Source organism: Manis pentadactyla, chromosome 7 (genome assembly GCF_030020395.1).
Source record: "Manis pentadactyla isolate mManPen7 chromosome 7, mManPen7.hap1, whole genome shotgun sequence".
NCBI classification, from domain to species: Eukaryota; Metazoa; Chordata; class Mammalia; order Pholidota; family Manidae; genus Manis; species Manis pentadactyla.
In genome coordinates this window covers 15,884,396-15,910,509 of record NC_080025.1, presented here as the reverse complement: position 1 = coordinate 15,910,509, position 26,114 = coordinate 15,884,396, and the positions used below count along the sequence as shown (strand labels likewise).

General features: G+C 37.8%; 1 protein-coding gene across 2 annotated transcripts in view; it reads right to left on the bottom strand.

The window, feature by feature from the left end:
- SGCZ (sarcoglycan zeta) overlaps positions 1 to 26,114 on the bottom strand; it is a 916,905-nt gene that overhangs the window by 885,585 nt on the left and 5,206 nt on the right. The window contains exon 1 of one of the 2 annotated variants that reach the window (XM_036894388.2): positions 10,173 to 10,276. The exons of the other annotated variant lie outside the window; for it this stretch is intronic. The gene's annotated coding sequence lies outside the window, so the exon portion shown is untranslated. Of the gene's footprint in view, positions 1 to 10,172; positions 10,277 to 26,114 lie in introns of those variants that run through there. 2 annotated transcript variants of the gene reach the window in all.

Below are 26,114 nucleotides of genomic sequence, written 5' to 3'. Positions count from 1 at the left end.
ATAAAGATTTCTAGTGGATTGTTGATAATTGGAGATGTACCTTAAGTGAGAGTGCAAGGTAGATGTGTGTGTCTATGCATCATCACCTTGTAAGAAAAAGTGGAAGCTAAGAATAGACAGGACTATCTAGGAGTATGTGCAAAGAAGAGATTAAAATATACCATGAGCAAAATCCCAGGCAACAGAAACTTTGGAGAAGGCATGCACAGTGGAGCAATTAAAAGATTCTGGAAGGGAATGATCAAACAGGTAAGAGTTTTTATATTGCATTTACATTGAAAATATAAAAATGTCAAATTCTTGGCAAGAATTCAATAAATGTATGCCAAAAAGCTATAATGTTTACATCTACTAAAACCATAGTGAATCACAGGTCTTGAAATGAAAAATTTAGATACTGGATTATTTAAATCAAAGGGCACAATATCCTTTAAGTCAAATGTTCTTTGGGGATGGGAGCATGTTTATTCTGTTTAATTTTGTGTTTACTTGGAGTCATCCTTTCTTTTGCAGTTAAGCTTTAAACTGTTGTTAATGTTCCCACGTTTGAGTTGCTGTCTCTTGTCTTTATTCGTTTGTACTCCAAACTATTCATCATAAAACAAGTAGCGGATAAAATGAGAGTTCAATCTTTGGAATTTTGATTGCATTGTGCATGCTGGGAAATACTAAAGTATAGTTATACAACTTTGAATGAGCACAGGGTTTAAAATAAGATGTGTAGTGCATCTCACTAAATATCAGAACCTGAGACAAAGACAAAAAACTACACGCTAAGCACATCGGCAGAGAATCTTTATAATTATGCCAGTCTATGTAGTCAAGTTAAGGTATAGCATTAACTAACTATGTATTTGAGATAGCAAATTATCACATATAATATTAAATATTTAGTATGTCTGAGTCATATTTTTTTTAAGTTTCTGAAATCCACTTCAGGTGTATGTAAATATGAGACAGATACTGAAACAAACAGAAAATATTACTAGCTACAAATATTAAACATTTAAAGAATTAAATATTTAAAGAGGTAGTGTGTTTTTATTATGTATTAAGAGCAATTCTTGTTTTAGGAAATAAGTGAAGCAAATACATATGTAACACCATATTAGTATTTATAAAATGAAAGGAGTGTATAGTAACTGAACTCAGAAGAAAATTAAATGCCTAATGCCAAAAATATGTTTAACCTAATCCAGCTGTGTATGTCACAGTCATAGTTACTAAATGCTTGTAAATTTTTCCAGGAATCCTTTAATAATAGGACCTTTATATTTAAGACACAGCACCATACATGGACCTGCTTACTCTTTAAACCAAGACCCAAGCATGAACTTTCAGAAACCCGATGAGATGAAATATTTAAAAGTCCAACTGTCGCTGCTGCCTGCAGCAATCAGCTGATGAAAGCACTGGTTTTACAAAGTAGATGTGAAAGAAAATTAAAAATGTTTCTTAAGATGAACTCACTCACTCCAACTTTTAATTCCCCACACCAGACAAAAATAATAGGCATTATCTATGCAGACATGCCAGATTTAGACACCCAGGTGACCATTCTCCAGAAAAGCCAAATTTGCAAACAATAAAAAAAAAATACTGACTTCCAACAGATGTCTTAGAAACAGTAGTGGTTCAGATAACGTAAGTGCTAACTAACTAGCATTCTAACTAGCTTTCATTTTGTGGCAAGCAGGTTCACAACTTCCACTGCTATGATATGCAATGGAAGTCTTGCACACAGGATGAAAATTCACATACTTGTAACCCCTGACAAATTTAAGTGAGTGCATCGCGAGAGGTCTGCCATTCATGAGAGATGTGAAATATTGCAGAATGTCCACTGAAATATTATAGAAATAATTGTTTCTGCAAAGGGTCTTAATAATTTTTAAGAATATATGTATGTATAACCATTAATTCTTTAAGAATATAACAATCGTGAAGAAAGCATTATAAAGCCAGGATTTAGGTTAAGACACAACCGTATTTGTAGAGATGGGTTACAAATCTGCCTCTAAGTTTTTTAGCTACTAAGCATAGGAGGAAACACATTCAGTTTTATGATGAAAAGGACTCATAAGATTAAATACCAACTAGTTTCACAGAAGTATAACTTATTCTGGTACTCTGACCAGATAGAATTTCTCTTACATGTCTCATTTTGAGAGGAAGATGCAAAACTAGAATATAATTAAACAAGTCTTTATGTAAGCAGTTTCTGTCCTTGAATCAGTTAGCTGCTCCTTCTGATTTGGGTTTTTAAACCCTGAAATACCCTAAATAGACAGGCTTGTGGAATTGCAATGATAATGGTATTTTCTCATCCATGACATTGATTTATTATACCATGTTTCACAAAAATGCTCTTGCTCATGGCACTGAATTGGTTATTTCTACCCAAGAAAGAATCAAAGTCTCCTTTATGTCAGGTAGATAATATTTATTTTTTTCACCCATTCTAAATAAAAAGAGGAGTTTAAAACCCAATGTGAAAAAAAATTAGATAATGATAATGTGTGGGTTAGTAATTGAAGCATTGCATGCCTCTAACAAAGGGGAATATAGTAGACTCTGGGTTCTTGTATATTTAAGGTTTACATTTTTAACTGTTCAGAAGTAACCAGAGTATTTGTAGCTTACAGCTATTAATAATTCAGCTGAGACAGTTAAAGCAGGTATAGGTGTGCAAGGCACTACTGGTGTGAGTCAGCCTGATCTGCCACTCAAAAGCCAAACCTCCAAGTGGCTTGGCTGTGTCCTCTTTGCCATGTCACTAAGCAGTCCCTCTGGCGAATGGGGGAAATTACGTTCAAAGAAAGTGGTTTCCAGAAGAATTCCAAAATCTAGTTCTGACGATGAAAGGGAAGAGATCTAAGAAAATGATCTTCTTGGGCAGAAAATATGCATTATCGGATCAATCACATTGTCTAGTTAGACCCTTCAAAGTTGATACTTGCAAAGCCTTGAAAAAGCAAGATGTGATTCAATATTGTCCCCCTTACAAATATAAAGGAGGTCCCTCTGAAATAGTGTTGGGTTATCTGTGCATTTTCATTTGTGATTCCAGTTATAAAATTTGGTAAAAGATAATATGAAAAAATCACATCAAGATTCAAAACCAAGTTTATATTGCAGTCACATTTCATTCTGTTGAATCTCAGACTGCCATTAGAAGCTTTAGCTTTATTATGGATTAAATCATCTGGCATTTACTTCCAAATTTCTGGGGTATCATAAAATCTAAGGACTTACTGATTTTAGTGTCAGTATAATCATTCAGATTGATGTTTTAAATTTCAAGATTAATACTAAGTGTACATCAAGCCAGAATGCCAAAGCTATGCTAGAGGTTAAATCCAATTTATGGCCCTAACAAAATGAAAATTATTTGCAGTGATCCAAGAGGCAGAATAATAAAGAAAACCAGTGGATTTAGACAAAACATATAAGGTTTGTTTTTTTTTAAGTGTTACATGATTATGAAACTGTTATCTGGTGGCCTAAACTTACAGTATACCTATCACTTTCTTGTAGATATTATTCACAAATATCAACCGTAAGTTGGCCCAAAGTAATTGATTAGGAATGCAATACTTATAAAAATAAATATGAACAATTATTCTGCAACAAGAGGAAATACTATGAGTATAGGCAATATACTATCTTTTTTTTAAACAAGAATATTTGAGGAATTCAGTGAGAAACTTCTGCCATCACATGTTCTATGAACTTTCTGGAAATTTGGCCAATATAAGAACATAAGATTTAGAAATAGAGAGGATAGACTTGAATTCTAGTCCATTATTTATTAACCTTGTGATCCCAGGCACTTCACTTAATTTTTCTGTATCTCCATTTTGGTAATGATACAATGAAGATAGAATACTCAGCAGACAAACCTATTACAATGTTCAAACGAGGAAATTTTGGGGGAATAAAAAGAGCTATATTAATTTATCAATGATGTTCTTCCCAGAGGGCACACATATGTCATTCTCAGGAAACTACTCAGAGCCCTAACCTTCTCAGCCCTGGAAGAGAGAGATCAACTGGTCCTGAGGTTTCTACCCACTGTTTCTCAGTCCACAGTTCTAGGCAGTGTCCCTGGGTCAACTGCAGGCACCAAGGGGGAGACTGGACAGGCTCCTCAACCTCTTTTGAGCCAGAGTGGCTTCCCTTCCATTGGGCTCACACATTGCAAAGTTGTTGTTTGAATAAATTTTTTAGCTGTGGCTAAAAATGATTACAACAATAACTACTAATGAGATCCAGTTCCCACCTTGCCACCCCACTGTCACTTGAGACACCTGAGGCAAAGAAAGATTGTGACACACACACAGTGCCTCCACTGGTGGACAGCAAAGCCAGGGTTTGAACAAGGTCTTCGAAGTACGACTTCAACCAGATCAATGCCCTTTCCACCCCACAAATCGATCCCATTAAAGGTCACAAACTGTCTGATTTGCAGGGAGAGCATTAGCAGTTTGGATGCCCCTGAGTTCTAACTGCTGCCGAACTCCATTTAGCATCTAAGGCTGAAGCTTCAGCTCTTGTTTCACAGATGGACACTGCCATAACAATGAAAGCCTTCCTGGCTGGATAATGAAATCCTTTATTTTTAAAGGTTTCTGATGTCAACTTGGTGTAGAACATTCTAGATAATCTGTTTAATACCAACAAAGCAGTATAAATGTTCTAAAATCTGATCAGGGCTTACAGTATTTTCCAAAATGAATCCATAAAAATATTGTTTAGGAGCATCAAGAAAGGTCTCAAAGCAGTTGATATAGGTGACTGTTGAACCACTATGTTGTGTATTTGAAACCAGTGTAAGATTGAATATCAACAATACCTTAATTAAAAAAAGAATAAATTTAAAAAATGTAAGTCTTTTCAGTTCTCTTGGAGGGATGGTAATCCTGTCATTTGCTCATTCGCTGGTTGGCCTAGAAGTCTTGAATAAGTTCCATTGAGGATGTAAGTTCACCTCACGTTTTCAACATTTGGTACGAAAAACAAAAGACTTAGAGTAAAATAAAAACTTAGAGGTTAGTAGATAAAAATCTATATTTACATAAAAAAAGGTAACTGACTTTAAGTCAGGTAGAAATTTAGAAGCTAAGAATTTTATCACAGATCAAGCAAAACTGTCAACAATGAAATACATGAACTTTTCTTCTGATGCGTAAAGATTCATTTATACAATGACCCATTAAAATGTATATGCACAAAACTTGCAGAGATGTGAACAAAGTACATGGTCATTTTCCTTACTAACTTGAAGTTGTAATCTCTGCTAAATCACAGTTGAGCTGAAATTCCAATACACTATGAGAAACACCTCCCTAAATATCATATAAAAGGAATGACTCAGAGATACATGCTGATTTGCTGTCTTCCAGCATTAAACCATCTTGTGTAGCTACAATTTTGAGTCTATAAATCTTAAAATATCCTTTTTTACTGGACCTTCAAAAAGTGATGTATTTTCAACTGGCAAAGTCTGGAGTTCAGCAAAACTGTAATAGCCAGTACTGAGATTGGAATATATGCTTAGTGATGACAGCAGGCCGCTGAAGATCTCTAAAATAGTCATTTGTGTCATTTGTATAACTTCCCTGAAATGCATTTTTCTTCTCTTTCCACTCATATACCAAAAAAAGCTTCCCTCATCCCCTCTATTATAAAAAAAGAATGTTTCACTATTGTTACTTGAAGTTTACTTCCATGTCAATGAAACAAGTCCATATTCTGAACATAAAGATGCCAAGGTTAATTAACTGTTTTCCAGTCTTCATGACTGGTTCCTGTTATTAAAAGAGGATTGGAACTAGATCTGGATGGAGAGAAGGTCTCCACATATAATTCCTTCCACCGTGAAAGAGGTCAAATGAATCATTATTCACAAAAATGTTTTCATATTTTAAGCTGAGAAATGAATATATAAAGCAGGTTGCTAAAAATATGACATTTGTTAGAGAGTACTATTTTTCACTATGGAATGACTAACATAAAAAAAAATGCCACCTACTTACACTCATCACAAAGCCTCCTACATGCAGCAAGCCTGACTTTCCTGGGGCTCAGTGTCTTATTGATAAAACAAAAAAACATTTTTAGAATTCTTCTAAGCAGCAGCTTTCATACTTGACTGAAATTGTAGAAGAAGGTACTATGAGACTTGGTTTAAGATCTCAGCATCTTTGAATCAACAACTTGCTTACTACGTACTTTTTTTTTTTTGCTAGATTATCATTTTTCGGCCATGCAATACTTCCTTAATGACCTAATTGTATTATATTCAGGGAAGCTTTTTCCTTGCCTATCTAGGGCAAGTTTCAAGGTCCTAGTAGATGAAATTTTATTTAAATTAAAGAGATAAAATTGAGCAACAGTGACTGGACTACATTTAATTAACTCAAACAAGTACAGTCATATCTATTGAAAAGTTGTTTTCTGCAGTTCAGGATTAACTATGAAGTTTATGAGTTTTGTACCTTACAAAATGATGAAAACAGTCCAGAAGTATATTGTTTATGTTCTGCTGGTAACAGAAGAATTCCATTTTAACTTCAATGCAGTCATCCCATTAAAGGAATAATCCTGACAAATAAATAAAGCTGGGATTGAATAAGACTACAAAAATTAGACTATACTCTTGATATATTTTATGTTTCTGATCTCAAAGCAACTTACAATTATCCACAAATATATGATTGGCATCTGAAAGCATATTTTGGTTGCCAAATTAGTACAAAGGAATTAAAACTTATATTTCAAAAGCTATGTAAAAGAATCACCAAATTACTAAATTACTAAAACATAAGCATTTATTCAGGCTAATATATCTTATAAATAAATGCTACAAAAAGTAAATTTATAAGTGTCAGCTCTAAATATCAGTGGCATTCTCTGTTCTAATGCTTAAGATACGTTGTTTAAGAGAGGGTACTTACAGAGCTAAAATAAATACTGAAGTTATTATTTTAAACATCAGCTCCTAAAAGTCTTCTATAACTCAGAGATATTCCAGGATAGAGGGTGCTTCCTTTAACCTCAAAATTCATTAACACCCACATTTCCAAAGCAGTAACCCATATTTTCAGTTGTTTGATGTTGTTTTTTCCTTAAAACAAACACCAGGACAAAATCCAGAGGAAAGTTTATGCAATTTTTGGAGAAAGAAACAGATAAAGATCAAAGAGAAAAGAACAGACCAAAATTCTTTGCAGGAGAACTCTCTCCCGTTTTAACACTGATCTATTTTATCTGGAGATGGTGTGCAGAGGAGAAGATCAAACATACTCTCCTTCATTAGCAAGTTTTATACACATAACTGTATTTCAGTTTTTTACCAGTAAATCTTTTAATATGCACATGTTTGGTTTTATGAGAATGACAGCAATGGCTTAGTACTTAATTACTGAAGCTTATCTTTACTTTTAAAACTTGCAAAAGATAATAGTATTCACTGAACAACATATGAAAGCAATCAGTGTCCATCTACCATGACAAAAAAACTTTTTTTGTTAAAAACCTCATAGAGAAAATAGTTCACCACAAAGGTAAAGAATTAGCAGAATCTTCCTTTTCTAAAACCTGAGGCAAGTAGCTTCACTTCACAATGACACAAATGATCCAAAACTAAACCAAACAATATTCTTGCAATATTATGCACATACATTTATCAAATCCCAGTGAACACAGCTTTTCTTTGCATGTATTTAAAGCATTACAGTAAGTGAAGTGTTTCTATGGATGTGTCTTGATGGAAGCATCCCTGGGTCACAGGAAGAAAAATCAACATACAAATAGTCAAAAGTAAGTATTCCCAGCTATTCTCTCCCTTTTCTACACTGACCACCACGGGGGCCTCATCAACAAGGAGCTACCAGAAAATGACTTCAACTGGAATTGTCTAGAAAACCTAAGCCAATGGAGTCCGCTGATACAAGCAAATGCAGACAAGTTACATGTAGTAGTACACCCATCTCTATCTACAAAGCATATATATTCCAGAGTGTTTCAAAGCCTTCATGTTCCAGCAGTGTAGTCAAACCAACACAAATTCACAAATTTATTTCCCAAATGGGAGGATCTCAAACGTTTTCTAATAAGCCTTGACTACATTTCCTCTCTTGCCAGTTTTGACTCTTAACATGGCTTGTCCCTGATATAATTTTTCAGTACCTTCAACAGATCTTTGCCTCTAACATCCTTCATTTACTCCCATTCACTGCCCGTATCCTTGCTCAACTCCCAAGCCCTTCCAGTTTCTACTGTGCTGCTCATCAACAAAGTCTAGCACACTCTAGTTGTGAGAATTCTCTGAGTTCATATGTGTAGTAGCTTGGAGGTTAAGCTGGGATCTTATCCTAAACTACACAGAAGTTTCCACAGTGAGTTAGCTCTTTTGCTGGTTTCAACAAATTAGTGATGCCAGGGATCAGTGAGGGATACGCTTGTAGGCAACTAATGGGATATCAGAGGAAATGATCACCCGCAATAATTTCCCCCTTCCATTTCTCAAAAGAAAATGCTTTCTTCAGTGCCATACCCTAAATTTAACAACAACAACAACAAATCTAGATACTCTGCCTTTGCATGAAATATGCATCAGAAACTGATTCACATTCTCTCTTTGGCATCCCAAATAAAACCTACGCCTCTCTCAAGAGACTGGGAGGCAGGGAAATGGCAGCAAGGGATCCTTTCAAACAGAGGCAGTAGGTTCTATCTTAGAGGAGAGACGATCAGAGAACCTCTATTCCAACCAAGGTCTACTGACTGTGACCTTGGCCTTAACAAAGAAACTTGTTCTGAAACTTTAACTAGACCAGCAAATATGCCTCCTCCTTACTTCCCTTTTTACTACAAAGCCAGAACTTAGACACGCAGCATGAGTGGTACCTAAGTTCTCATCACCCCGTCCACCCCCACCCCACTGCGTCTACAGGGCCATCCACAGGCGCCACCTTTCTGTCCCTTCTTCCTTGTCCTTCTTGCTCTTCGGAGCGCCGGGGGACGTGCCCGCGTTCCAGGAGACCGGGGCTCCAGGGCTGGGCACGCTCCGCTGCAGACAGCCTTTCGCCCTCCGCAGGGGCTTTCTCCAGCCCTCTCGGCTTCCCGGGCAAATCGGGTTTCCTGACTTCCCAGCTAACCTCGACTAGTCAAGGTTCCCACGTCGGTTGGGGTGTCCCAAAGTCCCCACTCGCACAAAGAGTCCATTTGAACTTAATCTCAATTTTTTTAAAAAAAAAATAATCCTCTGAAGCAAGAGTGTGTGAAAGGCCTCGGTGATAAAGAAGGGTGGAGATTTAGAAAGCATGCTCGCAGCTTCGCCCCCTTTCCTGCTTTCTCATTTACAGTGAGCGGGACATTTAAATTATTTTGTAGTTTGGTGGTTTGGAAGGGTCTTTGTTTTTTTCTTTTCTTTTAAACAGGCACTGCAGGCAGCAGTGCCCACAGGCAGAGAGGGGCGAAGTGCAGCCTAGAAGCTCCGGGGCGCCGCGGGGCCAAGGAGGGGGAAGGGGCTGGGAGGGAGCGCGGGGCCCCGCGGGTGGGACAGCGCCGCCCGCCGGGGGCGGGACGCGGAGTCCGGCCGGCGCCGCCCCCTCGGCGCCCGCCCCTCCGCCGCCCGGCCTCGTCCGCTCGCGGGACTGCGGGGACCCCTCTGGTCCCTTCTCGGGCGCGGTTGCCCCGCCGCCCGCGAGTTCGCGCCCGGGGCAGCGCCCGCGCAGGCGAGACCGAGCCGGGGTCCGCGTCCGCGCGGGGTCGCGAGCGGCTGTGGCCGCGGCGCCTCTGCCCCCAGGCCCGCAGCGCGAGCAGGCTGACCGGGCCGCGAGGGCGGCGCGGAGGCAAAGCGGCGGCGCCGCTTGGGCAACTTTGCCGGGTGGCCGGGCGCCCCGGGCCAGGTGAGCGGCGCTCGCGCGGTCGGCAACCCGAGCGCCGCGGCCACTGACCGCAGGACGGGGCGATGCCGCCCGAGGCGGCGCGGGGAGGCGGCCGGGGTGCGACCCCGCTCCCGGAAGCCGCCCGGGTCCTGGGCCCTGGGGGGCGCCCGCTGCACCCCGAATGCCCGCCGCCCTCGGGGTCCCCAGCGACTGCAGCGGCGCCGGGAGCAGGCGGCGGAAAAGCGGGAAAGGAACCCCGCGCGGAACATCACGTACCTTGAGCTCCTCGATGTCCAGGTTTGTCGATCTGTCCATGGAGCGAAACTAAAGGAAGTGGAGAGGAACCGGGCAAGTTGGGCCAAAAAACAATCTAGTCTTTTAGTTTCCAGCCTAAACTCAGCTTTATCCTCCTCCAAGCCCTGGCAGCCTCTCTCAGTCTCATTCTCCGTGATCACGCCGCCTCCACCGGTTAAAAATAATACAAATAAATAAATAATAATTACGATTCAGTTTGTTGTACTTCCTCAAAGCTTTGGTGACAGGTGATCTTTACCAAGGTGCCACACAGCGCTGTCGAATCAAGCAGGGGTCGGGGTGAGATCCACTCTATATGTAAGATTATTTCTGCTTCTGCAATAAGCTTAGAAACCAGCGATTTGCTGCATCCCAAGAAGAAAAGCTGCTTCCCTGGACAGCATCATGCGGCAAATTTCAAGCAAATGTGTTCAAACTGAAGAGAAGAGGGTATGATGAAAGCCTTCCTCCGCCGGGCTTACACTGAGTCCCAGGCATTAGCGATGATCAATTTCCCTGGCAGGATAACCAAATCCCCAAAGTCCTGAATAGATTTAAAAAACGTCTTGCAGCTAAGAGGTGTTCTCTCAGTGGGGAAAAGAAGATGATAAAGTCTGAAGGGAACGTTCCCCTTTGAAGGTTATGCTAGAAAGAGTTGAGAGAATAGGAGGTGGATCCTACAGAGGAGGAAACGAGGCAGAGAGAGAGAGATATAAAGCCAGAGAGGGAGAGAAAAATTTTCCTCCTGCTCTGCTGTTTTACTGGCCTTCACCACCAGGTGACTGACTTCACTTCTCGCTTCCCACAGCCGGCACTGAGGGGATTTCTCTTATCTGTCAAAAAGCAACATTTCCTCTCCAGACAAATACTACGCTGCTGGGTCTTAAAGACTGCCCTCCGCCCGAAATCCACTAGGTGACGAGCATCTTAATGCAGTGCCCACGTCGCTTCATCTGGTTCCTGTACGTCTGGCAGGAGCATGCATGTGTGCGTCATACTCATGTATTTATGTGTATTCACTTTACATCTCTGCTGTCAGTAGCAGGGATTTATTTTTATATATAACTTAAGGAAGACTTTCAAAGAAAGTGACAAATAGAAATGTTAAGGGAGATGTCTCGCACTGATGCTCTTAATGATAAAGCAGTCTTGTATTGGAAAATTAGTCTTTGCTAGATCCTGACAGGTCAGCACCTGCAAGTTAACTTGCAGGAGGTACATTTGGGAAAAGGGCTCATTTTCTTCATTCAAATGTCTTCACATGAAAGCTTGATCTTTGGAGAGAAAAGAGTTTCTTATTACAGCACATAAACTAGAGAGGCTTAAAAATGTTTTCAGGCTCAGAAGAAAAGCTAAATAATTACTTTTGTTTCGAATAAAAAACTTTCTGGTTTTAAAAGAACCCCACCTAATCCCCTGGCCTAACTTCATCCTTGTCTTCCTCTCTCCCTGTGCTCCAGCCATATGGTCTACCAGTCCGCCTGCCATCTCTTCTGCCACAGGCTCTTAGCACTGGCTCTTGTCCCTCAATCAGGACAATTCTTTCTCCCTCTTTGCAAGTGTAACCCTTATGCTTCATACTAAAGCCACTTGCTCAGAGAGGACCGCCTCAGGTGACTCCCTCAGACATCCTCCTTTTCTGTCCTCTCTTCAGAGCAGTCATTTCAATCCATCATTATTTAATATATGTGTTTGTTATTTGTTTGGTTGTCTGACTCCTCCAGTAGATGGTAAGTTCTTGAAGGCAAATACTATATCTTTTTCTCCAGTATATCCCAAGAGCCTAGCACATAATAAGCACACAAATGTGCCTGGAACACACAAATGTGTATGGGAGAATCTTTTAAAGCTATTTTAATGTCTAAAAACCTTTGTGACTTCCTCCCCTGTCAACCCACAAATACCAGTTTTTCCCCACCTGGTCTGCAGCTAAGCCTGTTGAGATCAGCTATATGACCAAGCATGTAGAGTTCTTCAGTTTAAGGCTTCCATTTATGCCTGTTCCATTCCATATACTTATCAAGGCTAGCCCTCTTTCAAATTTAGGCTTGTGCCTACAGCTTTCAAGGTTAACATCAAGCAGCCAATAGTCCTTATCTAGGGTAGTTGAACAATTTCTCAAATTTTAAATGTTCATTTATATAGCATAGGATGGAAAATGATAAGGCTTCTGGTTGAGTGTAAATGAAGTTACGTAAAATGTGTAACTCTTAAAAGCTTTTCTAGAAATTATCAATAATTAAACGTGAATAAGATATTTTTATAAAAGTCAGGTCTTTCCATGTAAGTTTATATTCCCAATCAACTTGTTATTGCTTTAATTTAGAAAACAGAATAAGAAAACTTATTTTACACATATTAACAAAGTGATACTATCTCTTAGATAACTAAAATTTTCAGTTGTGAGAACAATTCAAGAAAGACCTCTGTAAACAACATTAATGTTTAAACACTATTTAGAAAAGTCAGATGCCAGATGGTTTCTAAGAATGCGAAAAAAATTATAGCTAGAAGAAAAGGTGATATTGTACTTAATAATAAAGCCTAAGCTTAACCATATTTTTTAAAGTGATATATATTCATATATAAAAAGACTTTAATTCACTCTTAATAACATGAAATTATATTCAACATTTGATGTTGACCTGGCTGGCATTATATGAGCTACAGAAACTTTGGTGATTTCCAAATCAGTTCCAAATTTGGGTCATAGCACTAGACTTCCAAGTGTTTTACTATTTTATGAATTTCCATGTAAATTCATTAGGCTAAATATTCCTAAATCAAAAAAATGAAATTTGATTTTAAAAAATGATATGCTAAAACATCAGGCATTTCAAAGCAATCAGGACTCAGTTCCCCTTCAATTGACATGTGACTAAATGAGACGATTGTCAGAAAATGAAATGACTTTAAATAAATTTGAAATAGGACAATGGAAGGGTGGAGACATCAAGCAAGGAAAGGAATATTATCTACATGTCCCAAACCACAATTTCAAGAAGAAGACAGCTACCCAGGGCTGCTCTAGCAGATCATGCTAGCACATAGCAGGTTATGTGAAAGGAGCAAGATTCAATTTTAGCAAAGATGTATAATTCACAGGAAAACGTCAGAGAGCAATTACAACCCCCAAGCCGGGGAAAGGTGGTGTGGAAACACCTACAGGCCATGAGATGTTACATTTCAGGATCACTTACCCATGGAGACATTCATCAATGTCACCTTCCCCCATAAGGCATTAAAGCAAATGCACACATGCCATTATGAGCTTATCTTAACTAATCTACAGAAGTGGAAAACTTACATTCTTTTTTCCTAGTACACGTAATTTTTATTCACTATATATGGCTTGAAAACACAAGTTTTCCATTTTCAAGGCCTCTGTACTCCCCTCTCCCAATTCTCTAGCCAAACTTACAATTTTATGCTTTAATTTTAATTTTTTTAGTGTTCTATATAATAAGGTCATACTTCATTTCAATTTTCTGGAATTATTAGAGAAATATGTCTTCTGACTCATTCAAACAGAAGAATAACTTATACAGTTGTCCCATTTCTAGTGATTAGCATTTGTATGCATATGACCTAAACACTTGCCTCAGTAAAAGCTTTGTTTCTCAAAAATGTTATTTTTCATACCATGATATTTTTAAAATACATACTAGAAAATATGGAAATATAAAACATTGGGTTGTTTTCATTTTTATATGAAGAAGAACTATGCAGTTGTTTGTACGTGAGTAGATAGGGGCTAATAAATTAAATAACTATTAACATTGTGCTGTAGTTGAAAGGATATCCTTTGGCTCCTCTCCAAAATGATCACTCACCTCTATTTTAGAATAGATATATATGTTTTGATTTAACAAAATCAATTGTTGAAACTAAGTTAAAATTATTTCTGCTCACTTTCGACCTAGATCAGGTTCCTATGCCAATTTTTCTTTGGGAAAAAAAAAAAGAAAGAAAAATAGGATGAGTACCTCAGACAACAGAGAAAGTGGGGGTTAAAAAGAATGAGGGGGGCACTGACCCGACTGCTTCTAGCTAAAAATGAAGCCAGAATACAGAATTAAAGCAAGGAAAAATCTCTCTTCCCTTTTAGATTTAATGGAGGAAAAATATTGGCAAATGTGTATTTTTAGTTAAGATTATGATTATTTAACTGCATATGATTTAGAAAGTAGGTTAGTCATGAGAATACATATGCTCTATATAGCAGGGAGAATAGTCTCTACGATAATGGGGATTTTCTTTGCAGACCTTAGAGATTTATGATTAATACTAACAGTTTTAAAAGTCCCCCTCCCCAAACCATTTTTTTTTTTGCAGCTCAAGTCATGAACATTGACAATTATAGTTCGAAGTTTTTAAAACAATCCACCTCCAAATGCTAAACTTCCTGTGGAGTATAAGAAATAGAAACATAACAAATATACAAGAAAAATAGCCTGACTGAAACTTGAATTAAAGCTCAGAACAAAGGCATAGGAGTTAATGTCATAACACAAACAATTCAAGAGAAGCGTGCCAGCACAGGAAGAGTACGACATTGTCAAATGCGCATGTGCAAATAAATGGGGAAGGAACATCAAACATTTTCAATCAGACATGCTGTGGGTCCTCAGTGGACTTTCCCATCAAAAATGATTATCAATTGACTTCAAAGCTTTTAAGGGTCAGAAACAGTGAAACCTAAAATTATAACCATACATCAAATAAAATACAACTGAAGAATTTTTTAAATTACAGCCTTCACCCACAGACCAATGATCTTTTACTATAAAAAAAAAAAAAAAAGAAAGAAAGCCTTTGGTCATTATTCATATTAACATATAAGTTGGTTCATTTAAGTTCAAGACCTCAATGCTTTACCAAAATAGTCTCATAGCAAAATAGTCTCACAAACAGGTTTAACATCAATTTTTTTAAACCAACCTTTTGGAAGAAAAGTGACGCTCCTGGAATATGTTTTATTCCAGCGGAAGAACCCTAGACTGTTCTGCTAGCCCCTATGCACACAGAGCGATAGACCAATATAATATCAGCAACAATAAAGCCTTTATGAACTACCAGTCTTTCAATGTATTAAACTGGCATCATCTTAACAAGATATGGAGACATATAAGGGACAGGACCACAGATGTGGAGGGCGATGAGTGAAACAGCAATTGATTCTAAAAGAAAAGTTTGAATAGGCAGGAAGAACTGCAAGTAGTATTGGCCTTGGACTGAGTATTTTTGGAGCCAGAAAAAAAAAGAAGACCCAGTGTGGAAGAAAATACTGTGATTAAATTCTAAAACAGGTTACTTACTTTCAATTAACTTCTACTTTGGAAATTTCCTTATTCTGAGAATGACAAAGGAAAACACAACATGATTGTTTTTCTGGTCTGTTCATTGGCATATAATTGTTGGTTGAAACTTGTTTTTAGGAAATTAGTTAATGTGAAATTTCTTCTCTTTTCAGTTCCATGCCTGCACTAAATAACATAAAAACAAAGATGAAATGAATGAAGTTATATTTAATAAGCTAATCTCTTGCAATTTATCTTAAATAATCACTTAGATCTAAAATAGAATTCTAAAGAATAGGCAATACCTACATAATAATGAAATTTTTATTTTCTTTTTCAATTCTTTCCTGTTTTGAGGATTCACAGACTCTTTCCAAACTTAAATTTTACGGGTATCTCTTGGTAGTCAGTTTCCTATCATCAACAATATATACTGTTGTATTGAATCTTTAAAATGTCAACAGGCTCTAGGATAATTTTGTTCTTTTGGTCATTGTTAAATATTCTTATTTTATATGAAGTTCCTCAAAGTGTTCCAATAACATAGAATGAAAACTTAGAAGAACAAAGAAGATGCATTATTGTAGCATTTAAGACTATCATTGACATGGTGAAAAAAAAAGAAAGAAAGAAAGAAAAAGTAGGAAGGCAAAGGGAGGGTTTATGAAGCAGTGAGTTGGAATCATCTATCTTGCATGACAAACTATGTTTACACCCTGTGGTCACAAACCGCTTAATCAACTGTAGCAATGTTGGAGCCCCTGCCGCAGAATTCCTCCTGGGCTCATTTCATTGTCTACCTACTTGTGACTATTCAGAGGATGGAGTTAGGGACCATGCATCTGTATCTTTAAAAGGCAAATAATGTGCAACAATTTTGTTACATAAACTGACACACTCTTGATATTGAACAGAGAGTACATTCCCCATCATTTGCAGCCTGGCTAATGCCATATGTCAGCATGACAGGAGGTTTCCTAAAAAGCCCAGGAAGATCTTTCTTTGCCCTAATTACAAATCAAACTTCATGTGTTTGGCAATAACTTTCAGGCTTCCTGAAATGGGTGTGGCTTCCTACATGTGGGATCCTTGGCTTCTTCCCTTTTTACTGGTAAACTTCCTGCTATGAATGCAGCCACCTCCATCCTCACACACTTCAAAATCTGGCTTGTTCTACTGGTGCTCCTCAGAATGCAACTGTAATAACGGCTGCTCAGGCCTCTTCTTTTTCAAAGGTGATCCATTTGGAAATATGTCTGAGAGGGTGAAATTGCTTAAAAATATAATTGGACATATGAATTTCTTTGATCAAGAGAATAGACTTAATTTCTCTGTGATTAAGTAATTTTGTTTTGATTTGTAAGGCACATATGGTTAAAATGCATGTTTATTAGAGGTCTGAACATTAAGGACAGAATGAAACATGTTTATAGGTCTTTCTTCCAATAAGCCATTTTAGAAGCCGTCTCAGTATACAGTAAATTGTAGCTCATGTTGTAAAATTGCCTTCGTAATTCTTTGTTACTGTACTGTTCTTTTTCACATGGTAATATCATAAACTTAATTTTCTACCTGTTTTTATTTTTCTGATCTGGAGGCAAAAGAATGAATTTTCTGTATTTTCATTAAAAACTGATTTCACAAAATACATTTTCTAAACAATTCTATGAATGTTTATAAATTGATTACCCTTGAGACTGAAAAACTAAAATGTCTTTCACTTCTGCTTAAATTCGACATAGCCTTGAACTACAAAAAATCGACCATGTATCCATTAAATATATGCCAATTAGTCTTCACTGCTGTATACCATATGCCATTGACTCAAAGATACGATTCCCAGAGTTCTGGTAAATAAAAATTACTTAGTTTTTCTTTTATGATAAAAAGGAGAAAATGCCTTCTTAATTTTATTCAACTTATTTAATCTTCCCTAAAAAAGGAAGAAGGTCAAATGTTGCCTCAGTGACAGTATAAATGTTAGGATCACTAATTGAATATAGTCTTTATGAGAGCTATGTAATTTAATTAATATTTATTGATTATTACATACTGAAGTTCAGTATACTTGAAATCGTACAGTGTTAAGAAGGGAGATCCAGAGCACACAGACTTTACAACATCACCAATAGCATATGATGCAAATGCAAATTCGAAGATGTGGTCGTGACAATCATAAAGGACACACATCTAAGGGTATCCATGATCCTGTTCTAAGTTCACAGTCAGGACTTGACAAGATCTCAACCTGTCTTAGCATTTTGGGTATAGAAAAAATTGTTTATATTTTTACTCCCTTAAAGTCTTTGTATGTGTTGGAAAGAGAATTAATCAGGAAAAATGAATTATAGCCTTGACTTCTCTGCTCCTTCACCTGTGACCTTATGACTAGTCTTTTGCCTCTTCAGGCCTCAAGTCTCCATAAAATAATGAACTCCTATTAGAAGAGTTATAATGACTTTACATCATAATGTTGTTTTTTAAGGCACTGAGTTAAGTAAAACAACCCATGTAAAGAACATAACCACAAAGACTAACTCAAAAGATATCATGCATTTCCTAAAAATCTGTGAAATACTTCCATGTCCTCACAGAACCTTACTAAATAAAAACACACCAACTATGAAAAGTTGCTCTCTTTATTGGTGGGATCATAAGTGATATTTGTTTACCAAATTTCCTATAATCCACACCTATTAAATAGTGAATTGTGTTAATGGACTGAACACAGATACTATAAAGAAGATACCTGTCACTGGAAGAAGATATTCACAAGACATATAGCTGACAATAAATTAGTTATTTATAGTTGTATATATAACACTGTACAAACACACACACACACATATGTGAAAAACACAAAGGACTCAATAGAAAAATGGGTAAAAGCCTTGAACAGGTACTTCATGGAAGTAGTTAACCAAAGAGTCATTAGTACTCAGGAAAATTCAAAATAAATCCATAATAGATATTATTTTATACTACTATTTAGGAAAAAAATTGTATCTGACAATAGAACGTGCTGGGGAGGATATGGAACCACTAGAATACTATAAAAGTTATAGGATTATAAATTCCTTCAATGATATTGGGGAAATTGGTATTTTCTAGCAAACTTGAACATGTACATAGCCCATGATCCAGCAAATCTATTCACAAGCATATTTCTGTATCAGGCATCATAAATAATATAGTTATCAAATCTCAGTGGCTTACTATCCTGGCTCATATCACATACTGATATGGGTCAGTGTGGTGAGAAGTGTACATTTCACTATTACTCAATCTAGTGGATTTTTCAAATTTTAGAGCCGTCAGTCCTCTATTGGAATACCTTCAACCAGCCAGGAGACAAGAGGAGAAAAAAGATGTAGAATCATTTTTATGGGATAGAGTTGGAAGTGTATACATCTACTAAACCATTATATCAACTTAAACTCAATCACATAGCCTGACCTTCCCACAGGGGATGCTGGGTAATGTGGTTTTGTGGAAAGGAAAAGATGATATGGATACCGATGAGGACAAGCAATTTCTATCACACGTATTCCTTTGCTCACCAAGCCTCTCTTTTCTCACTTATTACTGCACATAAAATTCGTCCACTTATTCCCAAGGAGACTGACCCATACAAACATGTTATCCAGCTGTCTGGGGTCTCTGGGGTATGTGCAGTCTTCTCCAGATGTGGCTTCTCATTGCCAGCCTCCTATGAGTTAAAAATAATCAGCTTTTTCCAAAACTCCCATATGCCAATAAGCAACAAGGACAAGATTAGCATAAGAAATCATGCCCATTCAAAAAGAGGAAAAGCTGGAGGTACCCAAGATTCACTGATCTCTAGCAATCATGAAGAATCCCTGACAGATACTGCACACATACCTGATCCTAGGAGTGGTTCCTTGATTAGACCCTGATAGTACTACAAGGGACTCCCTGACTCAATGCTTTCTTACTTCCACACTACAGAATTTTGTTCTGTGTTTATCTTCCTCCTGTGTGCATCAGATATGGGTGCTGAGAGAGAGGTATAAAGCTGTCCTTATGGGCTGGAACACTTTTGCAAGTCACTTTCTGCTAAAGTTACTTTGGGAACGATACTGGTTTGCTAGGGTTCCCATACCAAGCTGTCACAGCTTAAACAACACAATTTATTTTCTCACAGTACTGGAGGCTAGAAGTCTGAAATAAAGGGGCTGGCATGCTCGGTTTCTTGTAAGAAACATGAGAAAAGGATCTGTTCCACACGTCTCTCCTTGATTTGCAAATGGCCACCTTCTCACTGCATCTTTTTATGGCCTCTCCTCTGTATGTGTGTATCCCTAATGTCTTGCGGGTGTCCAAATTTCCTCTTCTTAGAGACCTCCAGTCAGATTGGATTAGGGTCTGGTGTAACTGTGACCTCCAAAGGTATTTTGCAGTTGGATCATCCAATTTTAAAGACAGTTTCTTTGGCAATGAAGTTCCTTCAAAAGATATTCATAATATATTTCCTTTCCTTGGATTTCACGTCAGCGACCACACCCAAACATCTTGCTTGAGTAAGATTCTCAGGTGGGCTGTATTTCTCTGCTTCCTTCTCCACACCCCCTTTGTTAAACTAATGGGTGACTCGATGAAGACATAGGGACAGTAGGCTGAGTAGAAGGCCCCCTTAATCACAAGTCTGACTGCTTTATTAAAATGAAGAATTTCACTGACCCTTTGTAACACAAAGCATCTTAAAAATGTTATCTTCTACTTTATGGGGCCTAAAAGTATGTAACATGTACATGATTTGGGTGTCCCAAATTTCTGGACTATCTCTATTCTCTTTTATTTTCCCTTGCTTTTCTTTCTCATGATACCTTACCAAAGGCAGCTAATTTTAGTGAGTCACGTGACAAGCTTTTTTTTTTTTCCTAATATATTACTCTTGGGCTGAAAGCTCGGGAAGTGGGTGATCTGCCTCCCAAGTCATCACTGGCAACAGTTTTGCCAGAGTTTTGCCATGCTGTACTCCAACCTTTTAATCTGATTCCACATGGTTGGCAGATAAGCCAATGCCACATTTTGGGTGTTTCTGGCTAGGAGATAAGGAAAAGGGATAGATGTGGGGAACTTTCTGGAAGGAAGCCAGAAATGGCATACACCACTTCTGTTCGCATTGCACTGACCAGGGGGTGGTCACACAGCTCCACCTCTTTGCAGAGGAGCCTGGGAAATCCAGCAATCATGTATGGCAGAAAAGGACAGGAGAACTATCGACATGTCCTCTAACACAAGAACCTGAGAATTTTTTGCACGTGTTGGTTGTAGCAAAAAAATACAAAATTCAAAATTATGTTAACAGTGGACTAGATATGTATATACATACATACAGTCTGGTTCCATACACTCAAGTGTAGATACATGTTAAACTGAACAAAATATTAATCTGATTAATATTTTAGTTATATAATAAACAAAAATATGAAGAAATTCAAAAGCTTTGGAGATCAGCGCAGATGGATCTTCAATGCATCCCTGTGCTTATCACGTTTCATCATTCTACCCACCCATCAGGAGAGTCATGTACAAACACTCATTGTGAACCTTCTACATCTCATGGCCTGAGCTCTTTATTTTCTAGGCTCTAGTAAAAAGCCCTGTGACTATTAACAAAAGCCAGCCCTTTGCCAAAGTAAAAGCCTCTGATGGGAGCATCTCCTAAACAGTTAAACAACCCATTCGGTCAGACACAGAATGGTCAAGACAAGCAGAACAAATTGTTCCAAACATTCATTTCGACACTGCGTGTTCCAGTAAATATGAGAAGAGTATTTATAGGAAAGCACAGAAGGAACAGCTACACCTTTGACTTTCATGCAAACTGTCTCATGGAATCAGAGAGTTTATTAATACTGGGAAGAGACCAGAACGATAATGGAGGCCAACCTTCATTTTACAGAATTTAAAAAGATGCCTACATAAATAGAATTGTCTGAAATAGATAGTGTTGGAGCCAAGGATACTCTCCAAGGATAGAACAAAAAATATTAAAATGGGGAGCTATCTTGAAAGATACCAATGTGTTTATGTGCTAGCAACAAAATGAGAGAAGTTATAGAATAGCTTAAATGTTATTTAATGTAATAATCCATCACTATGGAATTCCTCATAGGCAACAATATGCTTATACCATCTATAAGATAACAGCCTTTTCATGTTTTTTTCTTCACCATTGTTTGGATATATAGCTTTTGTTTAGAATGTTCCTTATTTACTTGACAGTTACACCATTTTCTTGGTCCAACTCTTAAGTTGAATATTGTTCCATTTTAGTATTGCTAATACTTCATCATTGATGGATTCTCTATCCAGTTTTTAAAGGTAGTAATAGCAGTATTTTCTTCTGTTATGGAATAAATACTGTTAAAAGATATTGCATAAGCACACCCTCTCCAGCCATACTAGAATTAATACGTCCCTCTGCTAAGCTCCACGAACAGCATTTTATGGGTATTCCTCTCTCTGCCAAGATTTTAAACTTTTTAATCGTTCCCCATTTATTTGTCTAGCATAGCGCTTGCAGAGAATAAAAGTCCCATAGCTATTTGTTGAATAAGTGAATCTTTACATACACACGCCAGTAAGTGCAATTCTGCTTATTGGCTGATTATTCACTTAAATTCTTTAAGGCTTTTGTTTCCTGTGTTTGGCTTTGTTTGGTCGGACTTATATTTTGGAGACGAATATGAGGAAATTATTGCTCAGATATTTACTATTATTTCCCACCATGTGATTTCCTGGTGGAAGGGGGTCATCTCGCTTTCACAGATTATATGTAATAACTTAAAAGTAAACATGGTCAACTCATACTGCATTTTGAGGGGCTGGCATGGAAGGAGTAGTGTGATTGTCCAATCTGTTAGTTTAATATACTGGCCTCTGAGATGTGAAGGGGGAATGAGGGGGATTGTTCCAGGCATGTCAACTACTGACAGCTTAATAGAAGCCTATGGTGAGAACAGCCAGAGACAGGAACCTGAGGCCAAGCCAGAAAGGAGCAGACAAGAACCCGGAGGGGACACATGACATATTGACCAGACATTTGGGCTCTAGATCCCAGAGCCTCCATCATGAGCTGTGTGTGTTCTTAGGGCAAGTTACTTAACCTCTCTGTGGCACAGTTTATTAATCTGTAAGTTGAGGAGGGGGCTGTGAATGTCACATTAGATAATAAACTCCAAATGCTTAGGATAATGGCTGGCACCCGGGAAGCACTAGATAAATGTAAGCCATTGTTTTATTGTTATCGCTGTTGGGAGCCCATATACTTCATGCCCAGAAGTTACAGATAAAGCCAGGAGCTGGAAGACCACATGGTTGGGTGAAGAGTTGAGTCCTAAATGGAACCGAAGCAGAGGTTACAGGGTATACATGTGGAAGTAATGTTCATTGGACAAGATACCAGGACAAGTAGGCAAGGTTCAAATTGCTGCTGTGCACGTGTGTGTTTGCGATTTGCTATAGAAGCAGTGCCATAAGTGTCCAGCCATAGGATGTAATTCAAACAGATTTGCGTTCTCTTGCTGACCCTGCCATAAGGATTTCTAATATACAAACCAGTTCATTTTCTTGTTGATGCATCTCTGTTGGCCAAACCAATCCCTCCTTGCAATGTCTGGGTAATTTATGGAGTGTGAGAAAGATACTATTTCACTCATTTTTTTATCAGAGATTAATTTCTTTCAAAGGAAATCATATTACTATTTTCCAGTTTCAAAGTTTTAATATTAGTGAGAACATTTGCGTTTTAAGAGCACTATTGGAGAAGACAGTGTTTATGATGTGTACACAACTTATTAAATGGGAAATCCAGAGGATAGTACTTCCAGTGGCTCTGTGATTTTAGGTAATTCTTATTTTAAAAAATTGTATAATGCAAAATGTAATATTAAAAAAGGGTAATTTTTAAATTAAGTGAAATCAAGACATTTTCTTTCCTTTGTTAATTACATTACTATCCCTTATCTTTGTATAAGTAACCGGCCTCATCTCTTACCGCTAATAATGAAGAACTAATACAAAGGGAACAGCTTTTTCTAAGACAAAATTGTGGAAAGTTATCAAAAAAAAATTTATCATATTAAGAACAAGAATTATATTTAGGAAAGAGTAAGTCTTCAGTTTAATATGAGGATGATAATGTTATAACCATTACAAATAAAACCAAAACTATTACTATGTAAGAGTTGGGGTTATTTTAATCACAAAGAAGTTTAACAATCTTAAAAGAATAGATGGCTTAAGTATAATGATATATTCAAGTCAAAAGTCACCAGACGTCCAATAGCCTATGGCTGTGTAACTACCTTCTGCTATAATCACACTAGTTGGTATATCATATTTGATTATCAGCTTACAGTACAATGTGTTCTTATTTAAACAGGCTGAACAAATTTACTTATTCAAAGGCAAATTTCTTAAAAAAGGAAGCTCTCTGCTCACATGGGACTCTCCTTGTCACTGTCCCTTGTAAGTTTGCCACACACCCACACACAAGAATAAGGAACATCTTGAGTTCTAAGGTCCCAGAACTAAGAGTGTGTGCCCCGCCTCCACGTGCTGAGGATGTGAATGTGACTACTGATAATCTGCTCTTTAAGTTAACAATATCCTCAACCTGTAAAATAAGGATGTTACCTATCTTGTGAGTTTATTTTTTTTCAGGATGAAATGAGGCAATTCAGATAAAACTGATGCAATACTAGCACAGATGTACACATGCTACAAAATGTTGGTACTATAACCTACGGCATGCTATAAAAATGTTGCTATCGTTGTTTCTATCATTTTAGTTATACTAGTATTAGTAGTAATAGCAGCAGTATTAAATGGTGGTAAGGCCTTAGGAGAAGCAGAGAGGAAAAAGAGAATTTAAGGCCTATAAGTAGGAAACCCTTGTTTTCCTGGTCATCCCACCTGGGGACTAAAATGAGGATCTCAATATCAGCTCTGGCACAGTATGTATCTGTCTTTGCTTTTTGAATACCCTCAATCTTTCATTTCAGTCTCTCTCCAGTGCTTCCAGGAATGCTACAGACATGACTCAATGATCTCCACAGAAGAGTTCCCTGATAGTGTGGTACTGGCCACCCCTCTGTAGCACCCCTAAGGGTTTATTATGCCAGCCTCAGGAGCTTGGCCTCCAGTGCCCTCTGACAGGATCACCCAAGCCTCCCCAAGGTGCTGCCACTGTTCACAGCCCTGGCAATGTCGCGGCTGCTCCTGCCAACACCTACTAATGTCTGTGCTGAGCTGGCAGTGCCCTCTGCCAGGACTGCTGATGCATCAAGGGCACAGCCCAAAGTCACAGAGGCATACAACTGTGCCAGAGAATGGGTCTTAATGTGGCCTGGCTTCCAACAAATATTTAGATTCTCCAAATGTTTGAATGACTACTATGTGGAACATTTTTCTAGACTTTTTTTATACTACATCATGCTATAGTAGTGGGGTTTTTTTTGTACTTCATAATCATAGACTGGCAATACAAGATGATACATTAGATGGTTTTAAAAATGCATGAAGTATGCAGTTCTGTCCCTTCTAAAAGGCCGTAATAATAGTAATTCATTACTGTAAGGTAATTGCAAATGATAATTTTGGGAATGATAATATGAAGTACATTTTTGAGAAGGCAGAAATGGCCAAAGAGCTATAGACATAAATTAAGCTTTTTATTGGTTAATCTTCAAGAAAACAAAATGCTCTGTAAGTAATCTTCTTGCCCAGCAGGTATTATTTTAATAAGTAAAATGCCAGTCAGAGTCAACAGTCAAGGAGTGAATAGCAGCATTAATTTATAAATCTGCCTTTAGTCTGACTCATAGTATGGGGCTCAGTGGTACTTTTTAATCCAATTTAAACAATAAACTGTTGACCATTCAGCAGTTAAAAATAGCTTAATGAGTTTTACTAGTGCATTTCTGCATTTTCAGCCAATGACCACCCTTCTGTTTCAGTAGTCTAACTCCATCTACAAATTTATTTACCTCTATGACCACTATCCCTGCCTTTCCTCCCTTGGTAATTAGGTGTTCTCCTGTTATCTAGGTTAGTTAATCCCTCCACCTAGGTTCTGGCTCCTTGTCCTTTTCCAAACAGTATTTGCTTACATGCTTATGTTTTAAATTTCTTTCTCTCCATTGGTTATGTAAAGACACCAAGCCTTTGTTCCTTTGAGTGTAGGAGAAACATTTCTGTAATTTCTCTGTGTCCAACTTCTCTTCCCAGCCAAACTCTTAAAAATAACATTGTAAACTTACCTTCTCCATTTGCTCATTTCTCATTTATTCTTTAATCCTTTATAATCTGGTGTAAACTCTCCAAAGAGAGAGCAAAGACAACAATAGTGGAGTGACGATAAGTTGGGGGGCTACATTTTGTTTCTTACTTACCATTTCTGCACCTTTTAACTGAATCTCTCTCTTGCATTGGCTCCCATAACATTTCATTTGCTTCCTCAGCCCCGCTTACCTTTGCAGGTTCATCTATTTCTGTCTTTCCCTTAAATGTTGATCCATCCAGGTCACCACCAGAACCCTTTTTCCAAAATGCAAATCTAATGTAATTTTGTTTTAAATCTGAAGTGGTCTCC